At 37.0% G+C, this 18614-nt stretch overlaps 1 protein-coding gene across 4 annotated transcripts in view; it reads left to right on the top strand.

Annotated features, from left to right (window-relative positions):
- Nucleotides 1-18614, top strand: part of RGL1 (ral guanine nucleotide dissociation stimulator like 1) — a 241101-nt gene that overhangs the window by 26362 nt on the left and 196125 nt on the right. The gene's annotated exons all lie outside the window — the stretch shown is intronic.

Genomic DNA, 18614 nt, shown 5'->3' with positions numbered 1-18614 from the left:
AGCAGTCAAAAAGAATGAAATCTTGCCATTTACAACAATGTGGATGGAACTAAAGTGTATTATGCTAAATGAAATGTCAGAGAGACAAATCTGATACGATTTCACTCATATGTGGAACTTAAGAAACAAAACAGATGAATATAGGGAAAGGGAAGCAAAAATAAGGTAAAAACAGGGAGGGAGATAAATCATAAGAGACTCTTAGATACAGAGAACAGGGGTGCCTGGGTGGCTCAGTCAGTTAAGCATCTGACTCTTGGTTTTGGCTCACGTCATGATCTTATAGTTCGTGAGTTTGGGCCCTGTACCAGGTTCAGCACTGGCAGTGTGGAGCCTGCTTGGGATTTTCTCTCTTCCTCTCTCTTTGCTCCTCCCCTGTTTATTTGCTCTCTCTCTCTCAAAATAAATAAATGAAAGATTTTTAAAAAGTTAAATAAATTTAAAAATAGAGAACAAACAGGGTTTCTGGTGGGGTGTTGGATGGGGGGATGGGCTAAATGGGCAATGGACATTAAGGAGGGCACTTATTGGGATGAGCACTGGGTGTTATATATTTAAGTAATGAATCACTAAATTCTATTCTGAATTCATTATTACACTACATGTTAACTAACTTGGATTAAAAAAAAAGTTGCTGAATATATATGTATATTATATATGTATATAATTTCTAGAAGCTTTATTTTATGCCTGCATTTTCTCCATTTTTATATTTTTGATCTTTTTAATCTTTAATTATTGTAAATATTCTTATTATATAGCTTGTAAGAATTCTATTTTTTAATGTTCTTGGGAATTTAACTCTGCTTTTTGTTTTTTTCTGCCTACTCTCACTCATGGTGAATTGTTCCTGTGGGTGTTGTAAAATTTTGTTTTTTAAATCATGCTTGGTGGGGATCCTGTGTGGTCTGCAATGAAGATAAGCTCCACAACAGTAGTTCTTAATCTTTGCTGCATGTTAGAGTCACCTAGTGAACCTTTAAAAATTAGGATGGCAGCTTGAACTCCAGACCAGTTAACTCAGATCCTGTGCATATGAGACTTACACATTAGCGTTTTTAAAGCTCCACTGTCATAAAAAACAAACAAACAAGCAAACAAACAAAAAACTGCACAGTCATGGTTGAGAACCACTGCTCTAGAAGAATTTGCCGTTAATTTTTATAGGCACTACAAGTGTATTTCCAGCCCTGAATCACTTTACTATCAATTTCTCATCTCTGGGTTCCTGAACTATATAGGTAGTATACAGTTTTTTTTTAAGTGTAGAAAACCATTTTATTTATTTATTTATTTATTTATTTAAAAAATTTTTTTTAATATTTTATTTAATTTTGAGACAGAGAGAGACAGAGCATGAGCGGGAAGGGGCAGAGAGAGAGGGAGACATAGAATCGGGAGCACACTCCAGGCTCTGAGCTGTCAGCACAGAGCCCGATTCAGGGCTTGAACCCATGAACCATGAGATCATGACCTGAGCCGAAGCCGGACGCTTAACAGACTGAACCACCCAGGTGCCCCTAGAAAACCATTTTAAATATGGAGTATCAACAAAGCCAATTTGATTATTTTTGTTTATTTGTTTTTGGGTTTCTCCCCAACTTTATGGATAAATATAATTGTATATACTTAAAGTGTAAAATGTGATGATTTTATGTACATATGCATTATGGAGGGATTACCAAGATCAAGTTAATTAACACAGTCATCACCTCACATAGTTAACTCTGGGGTTTTTGTTTGTTGGTTATTTATGTGGTGAGAATGCTTAAGGACTAATGTCAGCAACTTTCAAGAATGTAAGTATACAATACCATATTCTTAACTATAGTCACCATGCTGTACGTTAGATCCTCAGAATTTATTCAACTTATAACTGAAAGTTTGTGCCCTTTGATCTACATCCTTTCCATTTATCCCTCCCCTCAAACCTTGGTAACCTCCATTTTATCCTGTTTCTATGAAATCAGGTTTTGCTTTCTTTCCTTTTTCTTCCTCTTTTTTTCTTTAAGATTCCACATATATGTAATATCATACAGTGTTGGTCTTTGTCTGGGTTATTTCACTTAGCTTAATAGCCTCAAGGACCATCCATATTGTTGCAAATGGCAAGGTTTCCTTTTTTTAATGGCTGAATAATATTGCACAGAATATTTACCCCATGTTTTTCTTTATCCATCTATTGATGGACATTAAATTGTTTCTATATCTTGGCTATTAAAAATAATGCTGCAGTGAACATGGGGGTGCAGATATCTGTTCAAGATACTGATTTCAGGTTTTGTGGATATATATCCAGGAGTGGGATTGCTGGATCATGTGGTAGTTCTATTTTTAATTTCATGAGGAACTGCTATACTGTTTTCCATAATGGCTGCACCAACTTGCATTTCTATCAACAGTGCATAAGGATTCTCTTTTCTCCAGATTGTTATCAACATTTGTTGACTTTTGTCTTTTTGATAATAGCCATCTTAACAGGTGTGAGGTCATATCTTATTGTGGTTTTGATTTGCATTTCCCTGATGATTAGTGTTGTTGAACACCTTTTCATGTACTTATTAGCCATTTGTTTGTCTTTGGGAAAATGTCAGTTCAGATCTTTTGTCTGTTTTTAATATATGATTTTATGCTATTGAGTTCTGAGTTCTTTATATATTTTGGATATTAACTCCTCATCAGGTGTATAGTTTGTGAATAATTTCTTTCATTCTGTGGGTTACTTTTTTAACTTATTGATTGTTGGCTTTTACTGTGCAGAAGCTTGTTAATTTAATGTAATCCCACTTGTTTATTTTAGTTTTTGATGCCCGTGTTTTTTGTGTCTTATCCAAAAACTCATTACTAAGACCAATGTCAAGGAGTTTTTTCCCTATGTTTTCTTTTAGGAATTTTATTGTTTTGGATTTACATTTAAGTCTTTGATACATTTCAAGTTAACTTTTATGAGTAGAATAAGATACAGGTCTGGTTTCATGTGGCTGTCTAGGTTTACCAACAGCATTAAGAGACTGCCCTTTCCCAATGTGTATTTTGGTGCCCTTATCAAAAATCAGTTGACTGTATATGCATAGGTTTATTTCTATGTTTTTATTCTGTTCTATTAGTCTATGTGCCAATACCATACTCTTTTGATTACTGTAGCTTTGTAATATAAATTGAAATCAAGAAGTGTGATGCCTCCAGCTTTCATTCTTCTTTCACAGAATTGCTTTGGCTATTCTGGGTCTTTGTGGTCATATAAATTTTAGGATATTTTTCTATTTCTTAAAAAATGCCATTGGAATTTAGATAGGGATTGCATTGAATTTGTAGACCACTTTGGGTAGTATGGATGTTTTAACAATATTAATTTTTCCAGTACAAGAACATGGAATATCTTTCTATTTATTTGTGGTTTTTTTTTCAATTTCTTTAATCAATGTCTTATAGTTTACAGTATACAGGTCTTGCACCTTTTTGGTTAAATTATTCCTAAGTATTTTATTGGTTTTGATGCTATTATAAATGGGGTTGCTTTCTTAATTTTATTCAGATAGATTGTTGTTAGTGCATAGAAATGCAAATGACTTGTATGTTGATTTTGTATTCTACCACTTTACTGAATTCATTTATTAGTTCTAACAGGTATTTTTGTGTGGAGTTTTTAGGGTTTCTACATAGAACACTATATCGTCTTCAAACAGAGATAATTTTACTTCTTCATTTCCAATCCAGATGCCATTTATTTCTTTTTCTTGCCTAATTGCTGTGATTAGGATTTGCAGTACTATGTTGAATAGAAGTAGTGAGAATGGGGAGTCTTATTCTTGTTTCGAATCTTAGAGAAAAGGCTTTTAATTTCACCACTGAGTATGGTATTAGCTGTGGATTGGTCATATGTGGCCTTTATTTTGTTGAGGTGTATTCCTTCTATATCTTATTTGTTGAGGCCTTATCATGAAAGGACATTGAATTTTGTCAAATACCTTTCTGCATCTATTGAAATGATCATGTAATTTTTATTCATCATTCTGTTAATGTGGTATATGACATTGACCTATGTTTGTTGAACTATCCTAGCATTCCAGGGATAAATCCCAGTTGATCATGGGGTATGACCCTTTTAACATGCCAGTTTGCTAATATTTTATTATGGATATTCACACCTATGTTCATCAGGGATATTGGCTTATAATTTTCTTTTCTCATAGTGTCGTTGTCTGGCTTCGGTATCAGGGTAGTGCTCTAAATATTTCTTCCTCCTCAGTTAGACAGTATAAATTTGAACCTTTGTGTTTGAGGATGCTCCCCCCCATCCACCCCACAAGAGTCTATGCTAAGATAGACAGGTTCCTTATCATCTATTTTTATTGAGAGAGTAGCACTTTGAGGACTACAGAGAGAGTCTCAGTTCTACTTTTTCCCTTTAAGCAAACCCAAGGCTTTATTATCTCTTTCTATATGGCTATAAAAACTCAAACTTTTTGCTTACCAGTATCAACAAATAGTCTCTGGACAGTCAGTGTAACATATCTGTGTTTATGTTCTTCCATTGCTTGGTTCTACAATTTGCCTTACTTCTTTGTGACTTAACCATGCATTTAGGTCCTTTGTTATGTTTTCCAAGAAATCTAGATTTTTCTGTGCACTTAGATCACAGTATTGCTAGAAAAAGAAGTTTTCCTGTGACTAGGGGTCTATACCTTCATGGCCTTGCTTCTTAAATTCATCCTCCTATTCACAAAGTCTGCCTGAATCAAGTGTGAATTTGCTGTCTTTGGACAAGGCACATTGGGTGTCCACCTGGCAGACAGATCTCGGAGCTTGTATGTATTTCCCTAGACTGTGCCTGGCCTGGTTTTGTCTTCATCTTGCTCGAGCTGTTCTGTGTTGCCAAGGTCCCAGAATGCTTTGAATTCCAACCCACCTGAATTATGTCAACCTCTATTCTTTTTCTTCTGTTTCCAAGTCTCTGTCTTTACTGACTGGCCAATCTTAAGTCTGGTTTCAGTTTATTTCCTGGACTTATCTTTCTACAAAGGACTCTTTAGATTTGAGAGTTTGTAGCATAGTTTATAGCAATGTGGGAATGGGTCCAACTCAGGATTCAGATTTCTAAGATGTCCAGATGGTCTTAACAAAAAGTTTCTAACTTTCCACTTCATTTTTAAAACACTTAATTTATTAAGTATATAAATTCCAAAGACTTTATATTACATGTTGATAATATATATACCTATAGTATTAATTGAAGATAAACACTGAATCACTCATTTTGTCAGAAGGAGGAGGTTATGGTTGAGGATACCCTTTGATTTAATTTTATTTGTTTAATTCATGAGTAGCCATCTCCTTGTATACCAAACACAACCAGCTGTGGTTAGATTGTGGCTGTTCTAGTCCATGTACTCTTTAACTCTGAGACCTTGTAAGGAAATTGAGTGTGGCAATAAGCATCCAGAGAACTCTTGGCAGCATTGGATGGATCATTTACCCCAGTTTGGACTTTCTTATATTTTTTAGGGAGCCCTGCCAAGATCGCCACTAAGACAGTCTAACTCAGAGAGGAACCCTAGCTCTGCACCAGTGGTTTTAACATTTGATTATGGACAATGGCTTTGAAGGTTAAACAAGGTATCTGGTGGCAGTATAGCACTGTGTGCTCATAATGAGCCCACAGAAATTATGAGTTGAATGGTTGGTCAGTAGTCTGATAACTAATCCTTATTAGTTATGTCAATTGGGGTTCATGTTGGTGTCCTTCTTTCAATTATTTTGTCCTTATTTAGTTTTTTTTTCAATCTTTCTGTCTTGCTTTCTTGGCAGTATCTTCAAAAGGAGTCAGGAGGCTCTTCCAGAAGTTGCCTTTGAAGATTGTTGCAATGTGTATACTTGTCAAAAAGGATTGACCAAACCCTTTTGAAAACTATTTTACACATCAAGTCCTGAGCCAGTCTCAGGTCTTCTGTTCTGATCTGATCATCCAGAATGATCTAAAAGAAAACCATCAGAGCTAATTATAGAGCATAGAGTGATTTTCAGATGCCTTTTTTATTTCTTTTTCTCATGGAGGGTACTCAGGAATCTTGCACTCTTGATGAACCCAATTTACATTTTTGTTGGAACTGGGAAAGATTTTGAAGGCAAAATTCTTCAGTTTATGTAGGAAACAAATTCTATATGGATTTATTTCTCCCTTTTCTCTTTGTTCTCTTTTTTTTCTCTCATTCCTCCTTTCATTCCTTCTTTCCTCTCCTTCTAACCTCTTTCTTTCCTTTTCTTCCTTCTAATCTTCCTTCTTTACTTATGGCTTGGTAGCTTGGAACATACCTGAATATTTTGGAAAATGGACATTGTTGAAGGGAAAGTATTATTTTTATTACAAAAATGTGATTTAGAATAATGAGATCTTGGGTTTGGAAAGAAAATCTAATGTTCTTCTATTTTAGCCATTTAACTAATACTTGAATCCTTTCTATTCTGTACACAGCCTATAATGGGATACCTACATTACCAACAGTGAGAGGGAAATTCCTTTGCCCTGACATAGCCCATTGCAACTTTGAACAGCCCTGACAGTTACTTAGTTATTGTTCTATTGACTTAAAATGTACTTTTCTATAATATATATCCACCTCTTTTTAGTTTCTCTCTTTGGAAGTATATAAAGCAATAATTTCCAAGTTTTAGGCCAAAATCCAGGGTTGTGAAATAACTTTAGTTGGATATAACCCGCATTAAAAGAAAAGAAGAAGAAGAAGATGATGACAAGGAGGAGAGGAGAAAGAAAGGGAGGAGGAAGAAGGAGAGGAGGAATAAGTGGAAGAGGAAGATGAGGAAGAGGAATAAGTAGAAGAGAAAGAAGGGGAAGAGGAAGATGGGGATGAAGAAGAAGAAGAAAAGGAAGAGGAAGAAGGGGAAGAGGAGGAAGAGAGGAAGAAGAAGAAGGAGAAGATGAAGAAGAAGAAATAGAGTAGAATGGAAGTAGAATAGACTAGAAAATATCAGAGAGTATCTTATGTAGTAAGGTTTTCATGGAATCTTTGTCTTGACTGCATAATTATTGAATCATATAATTAACTACATATGTGAGCTGAATCTCAGTGATTAAAGAAAGTTTGAAAGCTACTATATAGTCTGACTTTTCTTCCCCATGTCCATCCATGTAGTTAAGCTGTTCTCATGCCTACCACCCCCAAGTCTTTTCTTCTCTAGCTAAATAGTTCCTTTTGCTCCTTTTCCTCATTCATGTGTATTTTGGTCTCACATCTCCATGCCTTCCTTAATTCACCCTAGTGTACCTTGTTGGTATAAACAATATGGACCTTGAATCAAAATCGTGTTTCTAGCTGTGCTCTGACTGCAACAAAGACAAGCAGGACTATTCTTTTCCTGGTTAGCAGAATGCCCTTTAATACATTTGAGTGCAGCCTGAGACTGTATGTTGTAGTGGTTAAATGCATGGACTCAGGGGCCACTAGTTTTGGAGTCTATCTGTTCAATTAGTGTTAAGCCTTAGGGTAAGCTGAATAGTAACCTTGGGCAAGTTATTTAAATTTTCTGTGCCTCAGTTTTTCATCTGTATGTAGGATAATAATACTCCAGAATATTTTTGTATTAAATGAGTTAATACATGTGAAGGATTTAGGACAGTGCCAGACATATGGTAAGCACTCAGTGAGCTAATACATTTTTAAACTGGTGAACAGCAAATTGTTGATCTATTTAACTTTTCCTTCACTCCAATGTCTGGAGCTTTAGGTGTGTCCTATAAATAGTGTGGTCATGTGCCCCATTTTGCCGAGGGCAACCCCAGTTTGTACCTGTTGTCCTAGCATAATTAACAGTGCCTCCTTTTGCTCTCAGATGTGACCAGATAGGAATTCATGTTGGATTATTCTGAACTATATTTTTGTAGTAGGAACTTCTCTAGTTATATGCCCCCTCCCCACCCCCTACTCCTCACGCTAAAAAACCTATATCTTCTCTCACTAAGTACTTGATCAATTTTGGATGTATGTGGAAGAGCTTGTGTTTATTTGTTTGTTTCTCTCTTTGACAAGTGGCTGAACTGAGATGGAAAGCCGAGTCCACCTGACTCTAAAGGCCAGCCTCTCCCTACCCTGGGAAATGACTTAGGTTTCATTTGGCCCATTATTCTGTTCTGTGAAGACCTTTTGGTTTCTGACTAAGCGATTCAGAGTATTTATTAATTCTCCCAACGTCATATTATTTACACATTTTTAATTCATTCAACAAGTATTTAATGAACTTCCATGGGGTCAGGTCCTGTTCTAGGAGCCAGGGATGGAGTAGGGGACGAGCTGACAAGTTCTTTCTCCCATAGAACTGACATTCTTCGAAGGTTGCTTTGTGTCTTAATCCAAGTAAAGTAGGGTTACGAGAATAGGATTTACATAAATCCCTGGATCAAGTCACTAGATACTTCCTTCTGGATTAAAAATATATATCCCTTAAAAGCAGCATTTGGCAATCATGTATCAGATAATGAATCTGTTTGTATTATCACTCAATCTGTATTTCTTCTTGTCCAAAAGATAGTATAAACCTACTGCCAAAGGCCTTTTTCTTGCTATACCGTATCTGTCATATTTTCTAGATTTATTAGTCTGCTGTGAGAGCAAGGAAATGGTTTAGACGAACTCATTCCTAGTGACAGCCCCATAGCATTCCTTAAGTGACTATATATTTTAATGGCCTATTCTAGAGTGTTGTTGTGGTCAATGGTTCTGTAGTTTGCAGAATGTGCGTTTTCTGTTATTTTGAAAATTGGGACTTTCCTTCACTTCACCAACTTCTCATTTGCTAAGATTCCAACCTACTGTTGGCTCAGTGATCTCATTTGCTAAACTCTTTCCATGTCCTAGAGTGTAGTCTGGCCAAGCCAAGAGACTAAAGCTTCTTTGGAGAAGCTGGGTGATACTTTCTTAAAATCTGACTCATCTTTACTTCCAGATCCCTTTTGTGAATATATTAATGAAATTCTTCACTGAAATTTGGACATTGTAACAGTTGCTGTGTATCAAGTCCTTACTATATGCAAAGCATTTTATACACATATCTCCCTTTGTCACATTGTATCACTATGACAACTATCATCTCTGAGAGACGAGGAAAGCAAAGTCACATAGGAAGTCAGGTATAGAGCAGGGCTTGAACCCAGGCTATAATGTCAGGATGACTGGAGACCAGGGTACTTTCAGGACTAAAATTTGGACGGAGGTCCTTGATCAAATAGCAGACTTTTCTTCTAACGTGAGAACACTAAGTTTGCGTTTGTATTTTATAATTTTGTTGATGACTCATAGTCCTTATTTAAAAATATTTTACTTTCAGGAGCCACCTGGGTGGCTCAGTTGGTTAAGTGTCTGAGTCTTGGTTTCAGCTCCAGTCATACTCTCACAGTTCATGAGTTTGAGCCCTGCATTGGGCTCTGTGCTGACAGCACGGAGCCTTCTTGAGATTCTGTCTCCCTCTCTCTCTCCCCTTTCCCTGCTTGCTATTGCCCTCTCAAAAATAAATAACTAAAAATTAAAAACAAATAAAATAAAATATTTTACTTCCATAAAGATGAAGTTATGAAAGCAGATGTAGATGAGGTGGGACTTTGCGGTGAAAGGAGAAATAATGTGAGGAAAACTGTCAATGCATCTGCAATGTCTATTCATTTGCTTTTCTTCATAGACACGAGATAAAGATTATGCAGCTATGGGTGACCTGCCAGGCAGTGAAGCACAGTTTTTCTTGTGAAAGAGACAGGAGAAGGTGACAGACCAGAATACATTCTTTGGAATTATTCTCTCCGTAGATTCACATTCTTCCCTGCCATGATGCCATGGTCAGTAAGTTTAATTTTCCCTGGTTCATATCAGGCTTACTTCCTGAAAGGTTTTGAGGTGATTGGCTTATTAGTAACATTAAAACAATTATTTCTGTATTACCAAAATTATCTGTTACTGAACAGGAGGCCCTATAGAGACAGCGACCCACCTGTCTTCTGCTCACTGCCACATTATTAGCTCTGAGTGCCATTCATGACACATCACCACATTTAGTTGAGTAAATGAGTGAATTGGTGCATGGTAATCTCCACGTAAGCTTTAAGAAGTTTTCTGTATCATTTGTATTTCTTTTTTTGGTGAGTTGAGAAGTTACTTTGTATGACTTCTTTAAGATTTTTCAAAGAACAAGATTGCTTTTTTTGTTTTGATTTTGGAGAAGTGTTGTTGGTGGATTCCAGCCTGGGACTGGTTGTTTATGTGAATCACAGGAGGAGCAGAGGAGAGCATTTGCAAGGGTGAGGCAAGAGGCTTCTCAGAGTCGCTGTCAGCCCCCCTTTCCACGCCCAAGGAGTCACAGCGCTGCTGGGCGATGGGGCCCTGGCCATATTGACACTTCCGGTTTTTACATGGAAAGACAGGAGACTTCAGTCCCAAAGTGGACAGAGGAGCCTTTATAAGTAAGTTCTAAGCACATCACAGAGGTGAAGGCCTAAACCCATAATTTGCTCCTTGCTTCTCTGCCCTTATGATATTAGTGGCAAGTTGCTCTAGCTGAGCTGAAGACCGAATTTTTCCTTTGGAGAACCTTACTTCTTTCCACATAAATTATAATTATCATCTGAAAGGACACCAGTGTTTGATTTAAATATGTTTATACTTAAGCTTGTTTCTTTCTTTCTTTCTTTATAGATGTTTATTTTTGAGGGAGAGAGAGAGAGAGACAGAGAGAACCAGTCGGAGAGGGGCAAAGGGAGAGGAGGATAGAGGATGCAAAGCAGGCTCTGCGCTGACAGCAGAGAGTCTGATGTGGGCCTCGAACTCACAAACCGTGGGATCATGACTGGAACCAAAGTAAGACGCTCAACCGACTGAGCTACCAAGGCACCATATTTACATTTATATGTAGCTATATATTTGAAAGTCTCATGCAGAGAACTCGATTTGAGTAATAGCAATTTGGGAAAGGCATGTAGTCAAGAAGAGAGCACTCTAAATTGGCTTGAGAGAAATTTTGCCAGTTTGAAGGGTTTAAAATTTCTGTAGCTACTCAAGCACATTAACTTCGTTGATAACAAAGAGTTTCAAGTTTAGCATTAAACCTGGAAAAGCATTCATTTGGCTGGTTATGAGTCAGCAATGCCGTCCAGTGCTTGCTGCCTTGAATTGAAAGCACCAGCAGGCAACGTGGGAGACTAACTTCCCCCCTGTGTTGTCCAGTGACTTACGTTGAGCATAAAAAGTATTTCTCTCCATGTTAAGATTTTAAGTTTATATAATCAGAAGGAGTTTTCTTTTTAGTTCAAACATGGCAAAGACTACAATTTCCTCCAAGGTCTCCTTAGTGTTAAAAAATTTAAAAAAAAACAGTAGTTGTAATTTCATAAAGACTATATGAAATCTTTGCTGTAGCAGCAACTCCCTAGGTATTCTAATAAATCCTTGGACTATAGATTAAATTGGATAACATTATACCATAAATAGGGTAATTAGACAAAAGAAGCAAAAATGTGGCAAGAATATAGTCAGATAATAATCTTGCTTCTATATGTGCTGTATGGCAATGCAGTGGTTTTGTGATCCTTAATTTGTCTTCTATTTTTAAAAATTCTTTCCAACAGTTAACACACATTGATGGCTTCAATTAAAAAAAGTCTGCCTTTCAAGTTTATAATAGGCTAGGTAAATGTATGGAATCTTTGAAATTTTTAAAACCTGAGCACTTGCAAGCATTTTCAGTTGATTCTTATTTTACTTTTTACTTTACCAACACACCTTAGAGTTCAGCAAGAACGTCATCTACGTCCCTTTGATCAGTCATTTGGTAATTCTCAGTTCCACGTTGGAGCTTCTAGAAAATCGATCATGAGTTGTTATTTTTTCCCTATTAGTTATATAGATAATGCCAAATCAACAAGCTTTTCAGAAATCATAATTATTTATTATATTATCCTTTTGTGTTCTTATTTTTCTAATTATGAGAATAATAATGATAAAATTCTAAGAATTAATCATCCTCTCTAAACTCAGCTCCTGGAAAAATTCCCTGTTAATAGCGTGGCATACTATTTTCAATTGCAGCATTTGTTAATGAAAATCCTTTCTTTTTCCAATGGGCCAGAGGTAAGGGCATCCTATCTTTATTTTCCTCAGTGGCGCTTTCTTTCTTTTTTTTAAAATTAAGTTTATTTATTGATTTTGAGAGAGAGAGTGTCAGTGCGAGTGAGGCTCCGCAGAGAGAGAGGAAATCCCAAGCAGGCTCTACCCTGTCAGTGCAGAGCCCAAAGCAGGGCTTGAACCCACGCAGCTGTGAGATCAAGACCTGAGCTGAAACCAAGAATTGGAGTCAACCCTCCGAGCCACCTAGGCATCCCCTCAGTGGCACTTTCTTTAGAGATTTTGCTGGCAATTTGTTTGGTCCTCTGCTAAGGTAATTTATTACCATGGTCAGGAAATTTGCATTTTCATTCCTGGTTTTACTATTTCTGTCTTCCTATGGTGTTAATTTCTAGGGAGCTTGACAACAACCTGTGTTTATGTAGTGCTATGCACATTTCTTAGCATGTTCAGATATATATTGACCCTACATAGACAAGTTGAAGCCTTTCCCCAAATTAGCTAGTATGTGGCAAAGCCATGATTTAAACCTCTTCTGATTACATGTATCCTGAGGTAAACTCATCTGGTCCCATGACTTTAAATACTATCTGGATTCCTTGGATTCTCAAATTTGCATTTCTAGCCCTGACTTTTCCCTTGAGCTTTAGACATGTATATTCAAATGTCTTTTTATTTTTTAAAGAACATCTCCACTCTAATGGCACCTCAAACGTGAGTTAGCAGTAAAGAGGATCCTTGATGTTCCTATCCCTATCCTATTTTTCTCAAGGTCTTTTCCATCTTAGCTAAGGTACCACTGGACACTCCCTCATTACTCAGGCAAAAATCTCGGCATAATCCTCAATTTCTCTCTTCATCACATTTGACATCAAATCTATGAGCAAGTGCTAAGTCTAACTATTGTTCAGCAGCCTCCTTTCCTCTCTTACCCAGGCTACCATAATCACTTCTCAAATAATATGATATTATTTGCTTATGGGGTTTTTGCCTTTGTTACTACCTCTAGAATGTGAGCTCCACAAGGGAGAAACTTGTCTTGTGGAAGTTTCTTGTGTACCACTGAAACCTTGGGGCCTGGAGCACTGCTGGCAATATTGAACTTCATGTTGAGTGAATACATGAGTGCCTGAATAAATGAATGAATGAAAGAAATTTGGTTTTCTTTCAGTGGTTGGGGATTCAGGAGAAATTATACCTTGGCCAATTTTCTTAGGGCTCTTTGATAAAGTGTTGAAAGAATCCAAACACTTTTATTTAAAAAATTTTTAATGTTTATTTATTTTTGAGAGAGAGAGAGAGAGAGAACAAGTGGGGGAAGGACTGAGAGAGAGGGAGACACTGAATTCAAATCAGGCTGCAGGCTGTGAGCTGTCAGCACAGAGCCTGACATGGAGCTCGAACTCAAGAACTGTGAGATCATGACCTGAGCCCAAGTTGGACGGTCAACCTACTGAGCCACCCAGGTGCCCTGAAAGACTTTTATTTAATAATGTGTTTTTGAAATTGATATTAGAGTCTTATAACCTTAAATATACAGTATCACTTGGGCCTTGTTGCTTGTGTCCTATGCTCCCTGTGAGCTTTCTGAGAGGGATTCTGTGGAAACCTGAAAAAGAAACCAATTACAGTGTTTTCTGGGAGAGGTCTGACCCAATAAATGAACGGGAAGAAATTTTGCTGGTAGGGAGAGGCATTCATTATGCACTCCAACAGTGATACAAACGAGAAGGGAGAGAAATGAATGCAGAACATCTCTATTTGCTTTGGACTGCCCTTCTTCCAGGAAGGTTAACTGTGAATAAAGAGGAAATTGATATTGGGCTGATTAATACATTTTTAAAACTGGAAACTTAAAACGATGGCCTAAGGATACTGAAATACTATATTTAAAACAAATCAATGAGTATTAAGAAATGCAAAGCAAAATGAGAGAAAGATGGGGAGAGAGATTGATTGGTCATTCTATTTCTAGTGCAATGGAAAAGATTGTTTTGTACCAGTAAGATCTGGGCTTTGATTGGACTCTTGTCACTAGCTGGCCTTATGTCCTTGGTCACGTTGATTCTGGAATCCAGGTTTGTTATTTCTCTTGGAGTTTTAGGATGATCACATGAGATGAATTTTTGGAAAGAATTCTTATATGTATAAAGCATGATACAAATATAACGTATCATCTTGATCATCATTATGAGGATAATTGCCCTTCTAGTATGAGGATCCAGGTCTTCATTCTCTTACTGTTTTCAACTTTGAGGGTCCTAGAACTCTAATGACAATGAAGAAGCCAATGTAGATCTGAACTTAGAGTTTTGTGAAACAACTCAAAATAATTTTAAATGTCTTTTGTAGGAAATCTCTTTCTTTCATTCCTTCTTTCCTTCCTTCCTTCCTTTCTTTTTTTGTAAAGTTTTATTTATTTTTTAGAGAGAGTGTGAGCAGGGGAGGTGCAGAGAGAGAGAGAGAATCCCAAGCAAGCTCCACACTTCCAGCTCAGAGCCCAAAGCAGGGCTCAAACCCACAAAATTGAAATCATGATCTGAGCCCAAACCAAGAGTCAGACGCTCAACCTACTGAACTACCTAGGCGCCCCTAGGAAATTTCTTCTTACTTCTTTAGTTGACAGTTAATTGTGTATCCGAGATTAGTAACAACAATAAAAATACCTTTTATGTAGCACCATCAATGAAGCTTTGTGTCTTTATTATAAATTTGTGAGCATCCTCTAAGATCTCAGATAGGAAATGTTCTTGGGACATATTGGGGGAGAATGAAGGCCTTCATGTCTTTAAAAGCAGTTATCAACGAAGGTCTCTGAAAAGGTAGTAGGTGCCAGAAGCGGTGCCTCAGCAGCCAGTTCTTTATTTTTTTCCTTCCTACTTTTCTTTTAAAGCCAGACTATTGATGCATTTTAATATCATTAATATTTTAAAAATAAGATGAGTTTAGCAGTGTTATTAATCTTTCTTTATAGAGGATAAGGCAGGAAAGTGAGCCTGAAGCAGTATTATTGCACATTTTATTAAATGAGTCCCATTTCCAGATATTGGAAGGCATGTTTGTAAGTGTTCTGGAGAAAAGTAGTTTTTTTTTTAAGTTCAAGCAGATTGTTTTGTTTTAGAAATACTGAAGATGCAATATGTGAATCGTATTTGGATGTTAAAGCAGGATATTAAGCTTCACAGTAGAAGTGAGTCCATGGTTGTTAAAGCCCAAAGAGAGGTTTATAAAGCCAGTAGACAAGGAAACTGAAACTCACTTGGAGAAGTAAATGATACCGGGATGGAAAAGTTGAATAAATAGCATTAAAACCATTTTTTTTCTTGATTTATTTTATCCCTTGAAGGCAGACAGATCATTAAAATTAAAATTGTATTCAAAATCTTCTCTGTAAAAAATATGTAACCTAATAAAATGAATGTTGAGTCAGTCATTGGATGTCTGTCCAAATCCATTATTTGGACTTGGATTAGGATTTCCAAATCCAAACTACTAAATTTATTTAGTATTATGAAATTCATATTTTCTAGGCAGTGCACCTTAGTCAATCCTTAAAAATAAATACCTGTTACTGAGTTCAGGTAAATAATCCGGAAGGTGAGGGGAGTTGGTATTATTGAAATGGAGATTTATCCTGGAGCTGCCCAGGGAAAGTGAGGAGGGGATAAAAGAGACCTGTTATTTTCCATGCCTTTGGCCTTTGCATTTGCTGTTAGTCTCCTGGTAGTCTCATGGATGTCTTTCCCATCCCGGTTCATCTGGTAAATTCATACTAATTCTTTCACCATCCATTTCTAGCATCCTGTTCTCACTGACAACTCTACTAACTTCTCTGAAGAGAGAATTGCCTGCTCTTCCCCGCCACCCCCCCCGCCCCCCACTGCCTTCTGTGCGCCTGTTACTGAATGGCTCATCTGCTCATGTTTTGGTCACTTTTGTATTTCCAGTGCCTAGCTTCGTGCCTGACACATAGTGGGAACTTGATAAATGGTGGCTAAGTGATGAACAAAATGGTGTGTGATAGCCCTGAGCTCTGCATAACCTAGAATTTGCTCGAAAAGATGTTCTTGGCCCCATCCTTCTCCTTGGGCAAAGTAGCAGTGGTGGGGCAGCAGCTGCCAGAGGATAAGCAGACAAGTGGGTTGACCATTCAGTAAATATTCACTGGCGCTGTGCCAAGGGCCCTGGGAGGAACTGCAGAGATCTAAGGTGTATTGTATCTCCTTTCAGGGCTTTACCAATTAAATTTGGAGGTATAACTTGCCTGTATGAATTATTTAGAGGGAAATTGCATGAGAAGTTTTAAGACTTGACTCTACGTGTATTAGAAAGCAAGGAAAGGTAGAAGGTTGAGTTGAACTGAATGAGATGGGGAAGGCTTCATAGGAGAGGCACAGTTAATTTGGGCTCAGCAATATTGACCAAAGGAAGGACCGAGGAGGTAGCAAGCCTTAGGCCAACAGGGAGTTGAACGGCTGACTTGTGAGAAACCGCTTGGAGCAGTGTTTATTCTGGGGACTGCAGCCCCTTTGCACACCCACTGGTAGGCTTTAGAGGGGCGTTCAACCCCTGGGATTATTTAAAAACTGGTGTTTGTATATGTATATGGGCAGTTTTCTATGGATAGAGTTCAGCTTTTAAAAATAGAGATGTAGAATTGTAAAAGAATGCTACATTTTATCATTTCAATCAAGAAGCATTTTGACTACTTATCTTTTCAAGAGGTCTTAAAGAGAAAAAGGAAGAATTCAGGGACTGGAGAGGGAAAAAAAGAGAGAGAGGAAGAAGATTCAGGCTAATGCTTGAAGAGGCAAAATAACAATATAATTATTCATATTTATTAATGATGTTTTTCCAAAAGTGTATCAGTAATCATGAGGCATCTTTAACTTATCAAAAGAGATCATCTGCCCAATGAAGGCCAAAGGTCTGAAGCCAATACCACCAGTTGCAGAGAAAAAATACAGTTGACCTTTGGACAGTATGGGTTTGAACTGTGTGGGTTCACCTATATGGGAAATTTTTATAGTACAGTACCAGAAATGTATTTTGTCTTTCTTATGTTTTTATTCTGTAGCTTACTTTATTGTAAGAATATGGTGTAGAGTACAAATAACCTATAAAATCTGTATTAATTTGCTGTTATTGGTAAGGCTTCTGGTTAACAGTACGCTATTAGTAGTTAAGTTTTTTTTAATTAAAATTTTTTTAACGTTTATTCATTTTTGATAGAGAGAGACAGTACAAGTGGGAGAGAGGCAGAGAGAGAGGGAGACACAGAATCTGAAGCAGGCTCCAGGCTACGAGCTGTCAGCACAGAGCCTGGTGCAGGGTTCAAACCCATGAGCTGTGACATCATGACCTGAGGCAAAGTTGGACGCTTAACTGACTGAGCTGTCCAGGCTCCCCAGTGCTTAAGTTTGGGGTAGCCAGAGGTATACACAAAGCAGGGATTGACCTCCCAACCCCCATGTTGTTCAAGCATCAACTGCACTCAACTAAACACAAATGAAAATTTATCCCATTGGTGTGTACATGAAAAAATACTAGATTCAAAGGCAGACAATTCTATAGACTTGAGACTTATTTATTTATTTTTATTCATCAGTGCCTTTAATTTAATCAAGCTAAGTTTGTTTGATAGAATTATTCTATTTCACCTTTTGAATTTAAAGACATCTTTAAAAATCAGCATTTCATAATAAAAATTGAACATAATGAACTTGATATGATTATTTGCCATAGATGCAGATTCTTTTAATATTGGATACTCAGTATAAGTAGAAAACATTCAGGTTGAAGTCCTTTTTCAGCCCATTGCTAACTGCAGGTTAGGATACTAACATTTCACCAATAGGAATGATGGATTTGCACTCTGGTTTAGCGAGCATTTCACTATTACAAACATGCTCTGAAGTGAAACTGTTTGTCATAAGTGTGAGGTAATGAGGAAGGAGAGACATTATGAGAAAAATAAGTCTGTTCATTTGTTTTTAGGCTTATTCCAAAACAGATTACAATGAAGAAGTATTTCAGATTATTGGCTTATGGGACTGATAGAAGCTCAGTCATTGAGCAAAAAAGCTATACATTTCTGCAAACAAATAATGCAACAGGGTTTTTTTTCCATAATTCTTCTTTTAGGAAATTAATTCGATAATACTTAAGGAAGGTAGTAATGTTGGGAGAGGGAGAGGACATATAAACCTTAATTATATCAAACATCAGTAAGCCATATTTTTATGTAGAATTCAGTTTAACTGGAATAACTGGAGCAATTTGATGATGCTGGAAATTTGTTGATTTAGATTTTATTAACCTAAAAATATATAACCAATGTTAATTAAATTATGTTAGATTTTAATAGTCTTAAAATAATATATTAAGAAAGATATTATGGGGAGCACCCGGGTGGCTCAGTTTGTTAAGCATCTGAGTCTTTTGGCTCAGGTCGTGATCTTGCAGTTTGTGAGTTTGAGCCCTGCATCGGGCACT

The sequence above is a fragment of the Suricata suricatta genome, chromosome 3 (genome assembly GCF_006229205.1).
Source record: "Suricata suricatta isolate VVHF042 chromosome 3, meerkat_22Aug2017_6uvM2_HiC, whole genome shotgun sequence".
NCBI lineage: Eukaryota > Metazoa > Chordata > Mammalia > Carnivora > Herpestidae > Suricata > Suricata suricatta.
Note: the sequence above shows the minus strand (reverse complement) of the source record. Positions and strands in the feature narration are given on the sequence as shown.